The following is a 15,548-nucleotide window of genomic DNA, read 5'->3' as shown; positions in this document are numbered from 1 at the left end:
AACAGTGTAGAACAATCTTCTTTGATCTACTTGTGTTCGATGGTTCAAGAAACACTCGCGCCGAAAGATAAACACCCGCAAAGCGGATGCCACGGTATTCGATTCGCCGACATCCGCCTCCGCATGTCACTTTGTTGACTGCTGCTTCGCCGCCTCGGTGTTATTGAGTTGTTATGGGAGTACAAGTTCGCTGAAATAAACTTTTTTTCCTTCAATATAACTGCGTCGTCTTTTGCTTCGTGACAATATCTAAAAAGTGCCTTTACGGTTTTCCCTAAGCAACATTGTTAGGCGGATTCTGCATATCGGAACAAAATGGGTGTTCTCGAAGATCCTCCAATAAATGTTTCACTGATCAATTTATCTAATTGTTTTTTTGCGAATAAAGGTTACTGATAACAGTAAACAAAACCAATTTTAAGGATTTCGGCCTGGGGCGCTGATAAAAGGGTGAAAATAGTTGTTCTATATGATACGCCTGACGAGCCCGAAAGGACTAATAGGTCATATCAACGCCAGCCAAACTGCTCAATAAAACGGCTTCAAATTTAATTAAAGCATTCTGATTATAGTGCAGGAGCTACATATTGCTGAAAGTTGTAAATATTACTCCAGGGAAAGAGTGAAGAGTTCTGAAATGGCTTTATATATTAAGGTTTTATTCGCACGCCAGTTGAGGTATATAAGTGGTATTTGTTGATATAGGTAACATATAAATGTATCTAAACACCTTTATATGGTTTTTCCATAACATCCACCTAATAGAGACATTCAGTAGTTTGATAAATTTGCGTGTTTAACAAATTGCTCAATACCTAAACAGCCCGCTGGCATATCCAATTCGTTTTGCTTGGAAATGCTCCACGTACAGTTGTCCAAAAACAAATTTCATGATTTTGTCCTACGAGGCGTTTAAAGACCCCAGCGGGATTTTTTAAAACTTACGCCTCTCTGGACGAGCAATGCAGTTCAATTTCGCGCGTTCACATAGCTCTCGCCATCTATTGACAGTTTCTGCAACCACGCGCCTCCCCGTACCAGCTCATGTTATTTATCACAAACTGTGACTGGTGAGTACCATTCATACCTACTGAAAGAACACTTCACCTAGGTAAGTAATTGCTTGACCGCACAATGTTGGTATAGTTTTTGTGGGGAGATTTCCTATAAGACGCGAGGTCGAGTGTTTTCCCGTTGGCTGTGTCTAGTCAGATTCTGGCTAGTCAGTGAGCGGAAGCGGTTTTTTCGGCTTGGTAAATATCAAGGAAGACTGCTCTCGCCGCTTGTTGTGAAGCGGTCGTGGTCGCGGTAGCGGCGTGGAGTTCCGTCTGATGTAGTTATAGTTAGCCAGATCACCTTGCTTGAGTTTTCTTGATTTTTACCCAACCGGTCGAACCGCGTCCGCTCATTGGCTAGCCAGAATCACCGTTAATTATTAGTCACCATTACTAACCGGATGTAACTTTGGCGACGGGTATACGTCTGTCTTGGCTCGTGAGCGATAGCGGAGCGGCCGATTGAGTACCAAATCAAGACCGACTCCTCTCACCGCTTCAACTGCAAAGCCAGCGTGATGTTAGCTGTTATGAAACGCTGGCACAACCAACAAAAAAGAAAATAATAATTCATGCCCGGGGACAATCGAACTCGGGACGACAGTTCGAGTATTCTAGGCGCAACCCCTACACCAAATCCGAGGACTTGAAGTGACATCTAATTATCCACTTTACCTTTCGTCTTGATGGAACTATACAAATTTCTCTTCGGCTCCGTCTGGGGAGAACGCTAAGCTCTCGGAGTTGGATTCCGTCTTGACACACGCCTAGCAGCAGTGGCACCGCTTGGTTCCATCGAAGTCGACTGAGCATCGCCTTTTTGCTGTTGCAGGACTGCATGGCACGCTGAAATGTAGCTGGGAGCCAGGGAGGCGAAGATGGACAGCCGGGACCACGTGGGCACCTACGTCACATCCAGGATCACTCATAAAAGCCAGCACCATTGCCGACGGCCTGACACACGCCCAGCAGCAGTGGCACCGCTTGGTTCCATCGAAGTCGACTGAGCATCGCCCTTTTGCTGTTGCAGGACTGCATGTAACGCTGCAATGTAGCTGGGAGCCAGGAAGGCGAAGATTGACAGCCGGGACCACGTGGGCACCTACGTCACATTCAGGATCGCTCATAAAAGCCAGTACCATCGCCGACGGCCTTACACACGCCCAGCAGCAGTGGCACCGCTCGGTTCCATTGAAGTCGACTGAGCATCGCCCTTTTGCTGTTGCAGGTTGGTTCCCGTAGTTTGAACGAATTTTACCGAGCTAAATCGGATGCCACTGCTGCTGAGTGCATTTTTGTGATTTGTATAATGTCAGATGAATGTAGTGCTTGCGAGCAACAGCTCGCAAGTGGTGCATACTTAACATGTATTGACTGTCAATCACCCTATCACGTTGGAACGTGCTCAGGGGTAAAGGAAAAGGCATACAAAAAGAAAACTGATGCTACCAAAAAATCATGGAAATGTGAAGCCTGCAAACAAACTGCTCTGAGCCCGATGGCTCTCAGATCAGGCGATGAACCGGAAATAAGCATCACGAATCAACTGTCTGAAATTCATCGCAAACTTTCGACGCTCCTGGAAATGAAATCGAAGGTTGATTCTTTGGAAATGATCAAGTCGACAGTTCATGCCATTGAGAGCTCAATGAAGGAAATGTCAAAAAAGTATGACGAAGTTGTTGCTCAGCTGAAACTTCAACATACTGACATATCCGGCTTACGAAAGCGCATGGAAAGACTCGAGGAAAAAGTCACAGAACAGGAGGTAGAAGAGCTACGTAAACAAGTCAATGATTTGGAGCAGTATAGCCGACGGATGAACTTGGAAGTGCATTGCTTGCCCCAGCACACTGGCGAAAACCTGCTCGACAAACTAAATGTATTGGCAACAGAACTCGACCTTCCAGAGCTTTCCGAAACGGACATTGAAGCCGTACATCGGCTTCCGTCTAAACCAAAGGAAAGCGGAGCAGTTACGGCTGCCCCAGTCCTTGTGCGCTTTTCATCCCGTGTAACAAAAGAAGCTTGGCTTGAAAAGAAACAGAAACTGAAACAGGCAAAGAGCAAGATCTTTTTCAATGAGAACCTAACAGCTCAGAATAAGGCCTTATTCTCGCAAATGAGGACTACAGCAAAGGAGAAGGAATATCAGTTCACTTGGCACCGAAATGGAAGACTGTTCGTTTCGAGAGGCCCTCGCGACAAGTTGATCCGGATAAGCACAGTCAACGACTTAGACCGGATAAAATGATAACTTGAAGCGAACGCAGTTCGATGCTTCCCCGGCTAAACACTTTCGCAATGATAAGTGACGCCACTCTGGACACTTACTACGACTGCGATCCTTTCACACACTGCATAAACCACAGTAAAGCATTGCGCGATGAGAAACATACTTCTTTGCTCCACCTAAATCCGCAGAGCCTCAACAACAAAAAGGATTCTGTGGAAGTGTTATATAATGCATTACGCTACTTTGATATACTGGTCTTCTCCGAGACGTGGTTTGCAAGGGATTCGGACGTTGTGCAATTTCCAGGGTACGGGTGCACGTCACTGTGCAGAAGCTGCACAAAAGGAGGGGGCGTGGCAGCATACGTCCGACACCATATAAAGTTTTGCGTAGTTCAAAAATATTCAGTTCTAAACTGCGACTACGAGTCGCTGTTAATAAGTACCACCAGCTCAGTGATCGCAGTTATCTACAGGCCTCCCACGGGAGCTATAGAAACATTTTTGGAATTTCTTGAAGATATGCTACACTATTGCAATCAACTCGGCGACAAATCAATCGTCATTACTGGTGATCTAAACATAGACTTGCTTTCCTCACAACCTAGCAAGCAAAAACTGCTTGACATTTTCTTCTCCTGCGGATACGAAAACGTCATTAACGCCCCAACACGGATTACCGCCACATCTAGGACCCTATTGGATCCGTGCTTCACGACTTGCCCCACCAATAATCTAGAAGCTGGTATCGTAATTTCAGCTATAAGTGACCACTTGCCGGTTTTTATCGTTTTTCTAACTCATTCTGGACGACGTAAACGCGACACAACTGCCGCGCCTGTTGTGCGCAGGTTAATAAATGACGAAAAAATCGCTGTGTTTTACTGATTAATTGAAAACGTAGATTGGCTTGATGTGCTCAATATACAGAACGCCTCGGATTGCTACAACTTGATTATTAGTAAAGTTAAAGAGGTCTACAATGTGGCGTTTCACCTTGTACAAATTAAGCAATGTAAAAACGCTAGGAAGCCATGTATTGACGCCACCCTTCCGAGAAGGATCAGGGAGCGTGACAGGCTATTTGCATTATTTGTGAAACCAAAAAACCCATTCATTTTACAGAATTCAAAAAAAGTAGAAATAAGCTAAACTACGATATTTAAAAAGCACGCTGTTCATACTATGAAAACAAATTTGCTAGTGTAATTAACGACCCTAAAAAAATCTGGACTACTCTGAATAGCTTAACGATGAAAAACCAAAGCAGAGGTATTTCAGAGCTACAGATGGATGGTACAATATTCAAAGGAACTGCGCTTGCTGATAAATTCAATAAGCACTTCCTGGTATCAGGCGCAGCTTCCACCACCAATGCAGCTACTGATCCTGAATCATACATCAAAATGAGCATACAGAATTCTATATACCTGTCTCCCGTTTCAGAATCAGAGGTCTGTAATACATTAAAAGCGTTAAAAAATAGTAAAGCTTGCGGAGAAGGTGAAATAAAAGTGGAGCCCATAAAGGCAGTAGCTCACTTTCTTTGCCAACCACTATCGCACGTTTGCAACCTGATAATGAGTACAGGTGTTTTTCCCGACAAACTAAAAATTGCCAAGGTTTCTGTTATATTCAAAAAAGTAGATTCAAATAATATGAATAATTATAGACCAATCTCAGTTCTTCCTTTAATGTCAGAAGTAATAGAACAGTTGAATAATATTAGAATATATAATTTTTGTAAGGCAAACAACGTCATATCAGAGCAACAGTACGGTTTCCAAAAAGGAACATCAACTGAGTTAGCACTGTTGAACATTAAAGATAAAATAATTGACCACATGGAACAGAAACTATACACAATAAGTGTCTTCATTGAATTTAATAAAGCGTTTGACTCGCTAAAGCACCGCATTTTACTGCAAACATTAAGTAGGTATGGAATTAGAGGGATTTGCTTGGATCTAATAAAAAGCTACTTATGTAATCGTTTTCAATACGCAGAAATCGAGCACGCAAGATCCAAACAAGGAAAACTGAATTTTGGAGTGCCACATGGATCCATACTCGGCCCGCTCTTATTCTTGTTATGGATAAACGACATCGTACATATTTCTTCCACAGCAGATTTAATCTTATACGCCGACGACACGAACATATTTTTTTCCGGCAGTGATCTTGCTCCACTCCAGACATTAACAAATGCCTGGCTTGAAAATTTATCGGTATGGCTAGAAGAAAACCAGCTTTCATTGAACACAAATAAAACTAAGTTTGTCGTTTTTCGTCCTAAAAATAACGGTGTAAGCCACCATATTTCAATCACATTTCGAGGCACGACCATCGAACAAGTCCCTTCACACCAATTTCTTGGTGTGACGTTTAATGAAAATTTAAATTGGTCAGCACATCTAAATAGAATTCGAACCGATGTGTCACGCTCTGTTGGCGTCATCTATAAACTGAAGCAGCTTCTGCCCACGTGGTTAAAAAAGCAGCTGTATTTCGCGTTAATACACTCTCGCCTCAGTTATTGCTCGCTTGTGTGGGGAACAACTGGCAAAGTAAATTTAGATAATCTTCTAGTACTCCAAAAGAAAGTAGTACGCTTGATAGAAAATGAATCACCCAGAATCCACGCTGCCCCAATCTTCCACAAGCATAGCATACTGACTATTCAAAACAGCATAAACAAAAAAATGGCTTTGTTCATTTATCAACAGTTCAAAAATAATTCTGATGCCTTCCTGGAACAATACGCAGCGAAGAACCACGAATACAATCTACGGCATGCGAGCTACAACAAAGAACGAATCCGCACAAACTATGGGTCGCAAAAGACAACCTACACAATTCCCGACTTTTTGAACGACCACCCTGTTATTTTTACATTGATACAGTCTTCTCTTTCTGTACAATCTTTCAAAAAGAAAGTTGGTGTGTATTTGCTGGGGCTACAGTGAGCAAGCCATTATATAGATAAGCGTAATATTACCGTTGAATATAGCTCTGTATTTCTAGTTTGTGATCTTGTTTATACTTGCAATGCCAATTCTTAAGTAATACAAATTCTACCTTTACTGGTGTTATGTAAACTGTGTATTAAATGGAGTTTGTTTTTGTATTTAGTTTTCTGAGCTCGAAAATTTTGTACTTTCTCACGTTGCTGCTTAGTTGGTTGTGTGTAGGGGTGGGGCGAGGAGGGAGGGGGGGGGGGGTCCGGGGGATGTCGCTTGATCAGGTAATTCGTTTGCCTTTTCGGCATCCCCCGAAGACAACCGCTTTTGTTATGTTTTTATGTTCATTGCGATGTTTACTCGAACATCTCCCCTGTAACTTTTTTCGGTTGTCTGAAATAAAATAAACATTCAAACATTCAAACATTCAAATGGAAGGTTGCCCACAGCCCTTCATTCCGGCTGGACAGAACTTTACAAAAAATTTCACCATCTTCCCGCAGGGGAACCTAAGTAGTATGCGAAGCAGCTAGGACTCAAATTCCCATTAGTTTTCAGTTCTGTAGCGGCGTTGCGAGAGGAGAACGAGGGGACGGGAGAGCGCGCGCGCGTAATTTATACCGCGGAGCTACAGTGGCGCCCCCGTCGGAGTTTGCAGCGGCTACCGTCGCGTCTCTAACCCTAAACTGCTTGGCATTATCGCGCGTGGAGCCGCAGGTGTTGCCATTGGTTGCGCAATACCGCAGAGGAGAGAAGCTTCGCAGAGGAGAGGAGTAATGACGGAGAAAAGAGGAGCGCCGGAGAGGAGAGGAGGAATGCCTCGCATACTACTCAGAGTTCCCCTGCGGGAAGATGACGACGGTGGTTGAACGCGAAAGTACCTCGTGATGGATTCTTTTGTTGGCCAATCTCTAGGGGCATCCTGCCACAATCATCATCAGCGGTGCCTGGCCAGGCATGCGCAGTGGGGCTGTGGTACTCAGGGTTCCCCTACGGGAAGATGACGACGGTGGTTGAACGCGAAGGTATATTGTGAGGATTTCTTTGGTTGACCAACCCCTAGGGGCATCCTGCCGCAATCATCATCAGCGGTACCTGTCCAGGCATGCGCAGTGGGGGTGTGGACGCCGCACAACGGCGCCGCACACGCTCGACCATAAGCTGCTTCGCATCAAAAAAAAGTTTCTGCGTTTTTGCAGGAACTTTCCATCCACCCATCCGTCTGGACGGTACGCTAGACACAGCCTTTCCCATTTCTACAAGCCTCCGGTAGGAGCCCATGTAGTGACAGCCTGCGGGAGTAGCTCATTGAGTACATATTGATGGTGAACTACCTAATTATGACATGAAATAACTAAAACAGGTGTTATGCCGATTAGTGTCATTAGTATAGTGGCCCGCCCGGGCATCGCCGGCTAATACCGCTGGTAAATTAATAAAATAAAAGGAGTACAATGGTGCCCTTTTTTCTCATAAACCACGTATCGATGCACATTTAGATTGTTCGTAGATGCGTCAATTTCGTGCACTAAAAATCGTCGCATGGGTTCGTTCTTCGTTTGCGATGTCGTCTTTGAATGTTTTGGCGACCAATTGATGGCTCACAGCGAAGGCTGGACGCACTTTTAGATGCGGGTCTGAGGCATTTTTGACGTAGTTATGATGTCAGATAGCTTTCACGCTTCTCTCAGCTTTATTTACCAGCTCCCTTATCACTGCCGCTTACGCCTTCTGGAGTACTATACCTCGACTTGGCTGCGAAGTACTATGCCTGCAGAAGGGAAAAGAGCCAAAACTACAGCAATTCTAAAACCTGGAAAACAACCAACACGGTAAGACCCCTTCCGTCCTGTAGCTCTACTTAGCTGGACTGCCAAAGTCATGGAAAAAATGATCTTTAAAGGAATGTCTTGGTACATGGAAAGAATGATTCTTTATCCACCAATTTTAAAGGAGTTTCGAGAAAACAACATCCTTGCCCTCGTGGCGTCCTTAGAAGAGAGATTACACCACGGAAACATACCAACAGTGCTGTATCTAGACATAAAGTCTGCATTTGATTTGGTCTCTCATACAGCCATTCTAGAGTTCCTTGCTCCACTTAGACTTGGTGGGAGGCTGTATGCATGGATTTCCAGCTACTTGGAAAGACGAGAGCTCTTTATGAGCACATCACAATGTCCTGCGTCATGTTAAACATAAAGAAAGGGGTACCTCAAGGAGCGGTTTTGAGTCCTCTGTTATTCAACGTTACATTAATCCACCTAACACGTGTGCTTCCTCTGAGCGTAAAGGTCAAAATTTACGCCGACGACATCTGCATGTGGAGCGCAGCAACGTCTAAATACGCAACAGAGGCTCCAGAAATCTCTAAAAATATCTCTGAATACATTGCACCAAAGGGCCTACGTCTCTCACCTGAGAAGATCATTGTCATGGGATCACCCGCAAGCGCATGACTCAGTACCCATTAATCCTTGGGGGTCGTTGCCTGCATTACGTGCGCACTCAAAGATTCCTCGGGATAACCATTGATCGAAACCTCTCCTGGGCCCGTGATGTTCGGAGGTTACGTGCTCGCATTTCCGCGGCGGCGCAAGTGATTGGATACTTTGCCGGAAGTCAATGGGGCAGTGACTGTCGATCGATGCTGCTTCTCTCCAAGGCTTATGTTGATGGCTTGTTGCGTTACAGCCTGCCTGTTTTGCTGCGGCTGTGGACCACAAGCAAAAAGCAGCTTGATGGGGCAAGAAATAATTGCCTGCGCACCTGCCTTGGCATTCTTAAGGGCTCTTCCTGCACTGGTACCGTTGCGGAGGCCGGCTGCTTGCCCTTAGATGTTCTTCGGCTCCAGGAGACATTCCGAGTATACTTGCGGTATCGATTGCACACAACAACCAATCTTTTGACCCGCGTTGTGCAGTGGAACGAAAGCTCTCGCTTCCCAGGGATGATAAACTTTATTACATATCTGTACCATCCCAAGCGCGACCAACCTTGCCGTCTGATTTCCCCTCCTCCCTGGACTCTCCCACCCGTGTGCTTTTACAAAACTCAACAGACCTGGTCTCAACTCAAAGCAAACTCTCCTTCAACTCGCACTTGCCCACATCAGTGGCCGTTATTCACATATGGCACACATTTTACGGACGGTTCATCTACACCTCACAGTAGTGCATCGGGCGTCTACGTTTCGTCAACTATCCAAGCGCTGTCCTACCGCCTTGAAAGTGCAACGTCATCCACGGCGGCCGAGCTTTGTGCAATTAAGCAAGACCTCCTCTACATACTTCGTTAGCCATCAGCAGAATAGGTATATTCACGGATTCGAAGACAGCAATGCAAACCCTACGGCACGCCAGTTGCTTCAGCCTTCAGGACCATGTATCCCGCGACGTCACCTACCTGCACCATCTAGACTGCGTCGCTGGGCATCGGGTGACCTTACAATAGATTCCCGCACATTTTGCATTCTCGGCAACGAGAGATCAGATGAGGCGGCTCGCAGAGGGCTACAACTGCGCAATGTAAAGAAAATTTTCTTTATAAAGCAATAGGCTGCAGCGCTAGCGAAGCAGCTTGACTTAGAGAAACGGAACCGCCTCTGGTACTTTCCCGAAGCTCATCACCTTTTCTCCATCATATAGACTCTGACCTGCGAATAAGGCTCCCAGGGCGAATCCCACGTCGACTTGAGACGCTCTACCATCGATTGCGCCTCAACGCAGCACTTACGAATTCCTACCGTCAAACCACAAGCCCTTATTGTGATAACTGTGGTTTGCCAGAACCTGTTGAACACATTTTATTAGAGTGTCCGGCATACAACCAGGAAAGAAACCACCTCGCCAAGAAGATCCAGTGCCTCAACAACAGACTTTTTGCATTGAAAGCTCTTCTTGGATCCTGGTCACCTCCATCATCCCAGCGAAAAGTGTTAGTTGCACTGTTTGACTATTTACACGACATCGGCCTCCCAGAGACAAGAGAGAACCATACATCGTCATCCTATGAGACCACCTGGACTTTTACGTAACCCACGGAACATCCCATGTTACCTTATTTTCTTCCTCTTCCTTTTTTCCCCTCTAATTAAACCTTGTTGGTAGGTTTGTAGGTTCGTTGTCGGTGTCGAAGGACCCTTCGCTTGAAGAATTCGGCGGTGTTGGCGGTGAAGCAGAAGGGATGAGATGACGATGGCGGGACGAAGGGATGATTACAAACGAAAACTGTATTTACGGTTATTTACAAGAGTTGGTTACAGAAAGCTGTAATTTAGAATGGCCGTCTTAGCGACCGATTCTCCGAGTTACGCCCTAGGTATCATACGTTAACGATCGACTCTGGGTTACGCCCTAGACGGCAAGGTTTACGTGCATTGAGCACGGAGGGGCTCGCTGGTCTCCAGCCCGAGCTAAGTCTCAACTAAGTCTGCTGCTTCCTATCTTGCCCGGGAATATCATTCCTCGCGCCCATTATATGTCCCGCAGCCGATTTAATTGGTCAGGCCGACATCTCAAATCCACCAATGGTGGAGCCAAACGCGCCTCACTAACTTCCCCACCCTCGTCTCCTATCCCAGACGTGGCGGACTCACAAAAACGCGGGAACGTCGGAGAAGCGAGTTTGTGAGCGTAAGAGCGGCCATCTAGCGCAGCGGTGCTCACATAAGCGGCCTCCCAGGCTTAAGCCTATCACGGTAGCCCCTAGAGACGAAACTCCGAAGCGGCGTCTTATTGCCCTAATTGCGCGCGCCCTTCCGAAGTGTATTGTCGGGAGCCAGGCTTTCCAACATTCCATTAGGCCACTGTCCACAAAGAGAAGCGGGGGTGGCGCTGACAAAAGTCGCCGTCCTGGTCTAGTCACTGCAAGAGTAACTTGTTTGACCCCCGAGGCACGCTACGGAGCGTTGTTGCCAAGGTGTCCGAAACGGGAGCAGCGCCCCCCCAAAGAAGAACCAATAACGGCGGCGGTTATTCAGAGAAGCGGGGGTGGCAATGCACGCTGCATCTCAGCCCGAGCATCTTGTCTCCTGATCTCCTGTTCGCCGGCATGAGAAAAGCCGTCAGAAGCCCTACACCTCTCTTTCGCCCTGCTTCCTTTAGTGCATTTATTCCCTTCAGCCCATGGCCGCAAAGCAGCATGTAGGCAAATACATGCCTGCAGAACTCTCTGCTTTGTTCTAATGAAGAGCTCTCTCTGTCTGTCTGTCTCTCTCTCTCTCTCTCTCTCTCTCTCTCTCTCTCTCTCTCTCTCTCTCTATCTACTATCTATCTCTCTCTCTATCTATCTCTCTCTCTCTCTCTCTCAGCTTTCTTTAGGAAGGGATGGTAAATTGTTTGTTGAACCCATTCGCAATTATATTTTCGTAATGATTTGGAATCTATACAGGATTGCGCGGTGAGTTTTATCACGACAAATACCCCAATGAAATTGGTGCTGCTTCCCTTATACACCACTTACAGGGGCACACTTAACCATGGTTAAGAAAACCAGGCTCAGACAAAACCACCGTTTGTTCTGTTACACGACACACGAAACTGCAGTTATCCCGCTAACCGTGGTTAACGCAAACCGAGCTTGGCCACCTTAGTTCGGTGGTTCGGTCACGCTAACCTCAGCCGCGCATCCGCAGTTCTCAAAATCACACAAGTCAGTTCAGACGCAAGTGGCGGCGTATCAGCGGAGGCGAAAGCAAATAGAAGCGGCTTAGCTCAGTCAACCTTGGATATGCAAAGCAAAAGTTTGGCTTAGTGTGGTTGAGTCTTGGATTCGCTTGGGTAACTTTTGATATAGCTGTATTGCATTCTGTCTCGTACAACGCTCACGGGAGGAGGCCCGACCTCGCTATCATTCACGGCGAACGCGGCGTTTCTCCTTCACGGCGAACGCGGCGCAAGATGAGTCACATCGCCCGAGACTCCACAGCGGCGCATGCGTGGGAGGCTCCGGGTTTGGTCGGCTTTCGGTCAGCTGAGCGGCCGCTCCGTCACCAGCGCGATGGTAGCGGCGCGATGTGAGCAGAACGACTAAAAATGGGTCTAGTGCGCAGCGTGATGCGCTTCGAGGGGTGTGTCGTGAGGTCAAAAGGTCAAAAGGTTGACTTGCGTATCCTCCGTGAAACCGCCGCACCAATGTAGCAAAGCTTTGCTTTAAAAAAAATCACCTGGCGTGCGGAGGAGACGCGGGCGGCCCAAAATTGTCCCCAAGAGGCGTTTGCTTTCTTTGCGTCGTCGTCGCAGTCAGCGCGACTGCCCTTGACCACGACTGAAGCGAAAGAAGCGGCTCGTTTGCCGACCCTCCCGATCAACTACGACAATAGATGTGCCCAATTTGTAAATTCCACACGTCGTTCGCCAAAAAAAATGGATAAAGCAGGCAATCATGACGCGTTTTCAGCACTCGGAAACGAGCCGTGCCTGCAAACACGCCGGCGCGCCTGCCCGCATGGCCGCGGAAGCGGCATGAACTGGCCCATGACCACGGCAGGAACAGGTCGCCGCTCTTCGAAATCAATCTGATCGTGGAAAAGGAGTTCCACATGCGAGAAAGCTGATATTACTGTAGTGAAAAATTGCGCTAAGGAATGTAATTCGCAGTTTTAGCGGTGCGGAGGTCAAATATCCACCGCGATCCTAAGGCTAAAGTTCCCAACACCGGGCCGGACCTAGAAGCGCAAGCCGGCTGCGAGCTGATGAGGAAGCCCCCCTCCTAAATCTCGCCGCGCGCGAGTGCGGTGCGTTCAATCTCAAGCATCTCTTTTAACGATAGTTCCTTCTGTCTACACTGCTTCTCTTTTGTTGTTTTATCCGGAGGTTAAAAGTGTGTTCACTTAATTTTGTAACACACGCAAGAACGTGACCGATGTCATCACACTTACAATTTTGCGAGTAACAGTCAAAAATGCGGTTTACGATAACCGGGGTAAAAGTTTAGTAAGCGCGGTTAAATTTAACGGCGGTTACTTCCGCCGTGTAACTAGGGTAATAAGGGTTCGGTCTAGGCTTGTGTCGTTGCATTATCTCCCTACTCCTCATTCTTTACGGTTTTTACTACCCTCCAGAAATAAGACACGCTTTATTTAAACCGCCAAGAAAAACTTCATCCCGCATGAGCCTAAACTGTCTCGATTTTTGCTTTTAAATTGGGGAAGAATTGTGCATGTTTTGTTTTAGTCTTACCACTTCCCAACAGGATGTCGCATAAGCGTGCGAGGCATTACATCTTACTTCAACAATAGTAAATATATTGTCATTAGGGGCCGCTAGGTGGCACAGTCCAGGTTTCATAGCCGCATATCGTGCGCCGTTTTTCTTTGCCCCTGCTTTTGCTGAGGGCCTTGCCCGCCCGCGCAATAATTACCCTTCGTTTCACGAAGCCTTCAGGATCATCCAGCCACCATCGGGGTCCTGGTCCGACGACGGAGTGGCCCCCCAGGCCCATTCAAAAGTCCGAAGCACCGCGTCGCCTCGCTAAGACTACAGCGTCGCCCTGGCTCTCCGGGAATGCAAGACAGCACCAGGCCCCTACAGCCGATCACCACCGACGCTTCGCCGTTCTTCCAACCTCCTGCCTCCGATGCTGCTGCACCTTCTCCCATCACACTCAGTGCTATGGCCGACCCCGCAAGCCAAAATCTTGAAGTCGTCTCTGCAAACGCCGTAATGCCTGCTCCGAACGCTGTGAGTGGCGCCGACAGCGCAGGGCCGACGGCCCCGTTGCGGGCGTCTGCGTTCCTCACCGCAGATTGCGCCGCCATAGCGTCTCCGACGACGACCTTGGCGGCGGAACAAGTCAAGAGCCCTCCTCCCGCACCAACCGCGTCGCCGCTGGACGCTGCCACCGGTACTGGACCTTTCATAGCTACACCTTCTACCGTGTGTTCCGTTACCCAGTCCTTACGTAATGCTGCCTCCTCCTATGATAGACAAGAACATTCCATTAAGACCGCCGTGCCTCCGACTGAAGACACGTCGGCCGAAATGGATCTCACTCAGCCGCCAGGAGATGACGCTACAACGCAATCTTCGGAAAACGCCTGGACCACTTTTGGCTCCGCCCGTAAACCCGCTTCCACCGCCCGATCCCGTACCGAACTGATCATTGTCGGCATCCAACTTCCTCCAGGCACTCTTACTCCCAAGCTACCTCTGTACCACTTGCTCACCGCTATTGCCTCCGCTGCACAACTTTCCTCCAACACAAGTGAAGAAATCACCCTCCAGGCGAAGCCCACTCAGAGCCTTGTGTTTCTGAAAACTCACTCCCCCCTTACCGCTCACCTCCTACTCTCTCTCTCTCACGTTCGGCTTCATGGTAAGACCATCAGCATCAAACCTTATGCTCGCAGCCCTCCCATCTCCTGCCTTGGTGTCATCCATAACGTCGGCGGCCATTTCACTCCTCCTCAGATTATGCAGGAACTAGAGTCGTATACCACCGATATTATTGCTGCACGCTTGATGGGTAGCACCCAGTCAGTTCTCATTACTTTTGCTGGCACCGTAATCCCCCGCTTCGTATATTTCAAACGTGCTGCTTTTCGGTGTCGCCCCCACAAGCCTAAACCTCCCACATGCACCCGCTGTCTCGCTCTGGGACACCGGGCTCACCAGTGCCCGCAGCATTGTGCTCCGGCCAAGGGCCGCCGTTGTGCCGCCCATCTACCACCTGACCCTAGCACCCACGTATGCTCTCAGCCCTGGTGCATTTATTGCAAGGTGAACACTCACCCCTCTCTTGACCCTACCTGCCCCTTCCTCCTCGAAAATCAACGCGCATGTGCTAAAGCTGCGTTTGAACGCCGCATAGCTTTGCGCCGGGTCACGCAGGACACCCCTTGCCTTCCGTCCTCTAAACCTGCATCTGACTCACCGGTCACATCCCAACCGGGCTCGTACGCTGCTAAACTGAAAGGACCGTTGGTGCCACCGCCCTCTTCCTCCAATGCTACATCCTCACCGTCCTTGAATGAGGAGAACCGTTACTCTTTCGACCTCCGACTCGCGATGCTCGAACGCCAGCTGCGTGAGCAGCAGCGCGTTTCCCAGGAATTGCAACAGCAGATTCAGTCTCTCACCGAAGCACTCCAAGCAACCACCACCTGTCTTACCTCCCAACTTGCGCAGCTCAATCAGCACCTTGCCACGTTCACCACAGCTCCCTCTGCAACCCAACTCATGCCTTTGGCAGACTTAGTCGAACGCACGTCCACCGCCCAGCACACTCGATTGGTTCAGCTCGAAACCTCCATCCTAAAAGTTCTTACCGCGCTGAATGCCCAATCCGAGCAACTTAA

The sequence above is a fragment of the Haemaphysalis longicornis genome, unplaced genomic scaffold (genome assembly GCF_048455015.1).
Source record: "Haemaphysalis longicornis isolate Haplotype H1 unplaced genomic scaffold, Haemaphysalis longicornis Haplotype H1 scaffold_13, whole genome shotgun sequence".
Classification (NCBI taxonomy): domain Eukaryota; kingdom Metazoa; phylum Arthropoda; class Arachnida; order Ixodida; family Ixodidae; genus Haemaphysalis; species Haemaphysalis longicornis.
This window is presented reverse-complemented; position numbering follows the sequence as displayed.